Source organism: Catharus ustulatus, chromosome 1 (genome assembly GCF_009819885.2).
Source record: "Catharus ustulatus isolate bCatUst1 chromosome 1, bCatUst1.pri.v2, whole genome shotgun sequence".
Classification (NCBI taxonomy): Eukaryota; Metazoa; Chordata; class Aves; order Passeriformes; family Turdidae; genus Catharus; species Catharus ustulatus.
In genome coordinates, this window is record NC_046221.1 from 88290970 (window position 1) to 88292416 (window position 1447).

A 1447-nucleotide genomic window follows, 5' to 3' on the forward strand; every position below is an offset into this window, starting at 1 on the left:
ATGTGGTCAGTTAAAGAAAATGTGTTTATCTATTTTTCTTTTTTTTTTTTTTTTTTAATTTTTTATTTTCCTTCTTTCCACTGCAGTGGGGGAGGGTTCAGTCCTAGCAGGAGTCAGAGGTCAAAAACTCTGAATAAGTTCTCACAGAACAACTGTGGCTGACCCAGCAAAATGAGATTTTCTTTGTGAGGATTGTAGTCTGCAATGCTATTAGCAAGCACAAGTAAGAGAGTGATGTTAGCAGTAGGCACAGTCACCAAGTGACAGACACTGGAAGCAATGTGATGAAAACATTCAAAAAAGAAGAGTGACTCATGAACATAAAACTACCAATGAGGATCAGTTTCCTTAAATTTGATTATTTTTTTCAGCTGGAAAACATATTAGTAATGTTTAGAAAGTTATGACCTACCCTTTTTTATATTTAACCCCACATGTTCTCATTTATGCTTAGGATATACAGGGAAGGTAAATTTTCAGAGAAAAATTTTTCCCCCCTAAGCTTAAGGGAAGGAGAGAGTTGGGAATGGCTGCACATTTTGTTTGAACTGTTTCTCCTTTTCTCTTTTATTAAAAAAAATTTTAAAAAAATGAAAATAAAAGAAGAAATCTGTGTTTAACTGTGCCTGGTGCTTGCCTAGGCATTGTATGAAGTCTGTGAGATCCTTTGGGAAACATGCAGCAAAGCACATCTTTTCTCTTCAAGGTCCTGTTCTCAGGAAATAGGAGACAATATCAGTAACAAGGAGATAAAAACAAGATCACTTCAGTGAGTTCTGCACTCTGTGGTGAAAGAAGTCTTATACCAAACCATATGGGTATGGAGGAGACAGTTTGCTGTTGTATAAGAAATACTTAATAAGAAGTACCTAAAGAGAATGAAAAATGCTTTACCTAGAAAACAAACACCTAATGTAACTCTTTGAAGCTCTGGGGCAGCATATTACTACAGTTGTCCTGGAGGTATGAGTCTAAAATGATGTGATTTGTCTTTTTAAAGGAAGGACAGAATGAATCAGGAAACTTGTTGAAAAGAATTTATTGAATTATTTTAACAGTGTGTGCTGTCAAAGGAAACAAAAAAGCTTTTGTATTTACAGTCAAATAATGTAGGCACTTCTATTCTGAGAATTAATATGAAAACTCTAATGTGCTAGATGCTAAAATATGAATGGTTTTGTGGTCTGGCCAAGCTGGAGCTAAGAGTCATGCATTCATGGGGTGAGGCAACTATTGTATTAAATCAATAGCCAAGACGGCAGAAGCCTCTGAAAGATGAGCCATTCACCTTTTGCCTGTATGTCCTTCCTCCTTCCCACTGTTCCTTAGGGCACTGTACATTTCTTTCTGCTAGAAGATTTACTTCTGTGCTTCCCACCAAATGGAGTAAAGGGGCATATGAAAACTTAAAAAAAAGTCAAAGGATACCAAGTATCCCCCTGTTTCT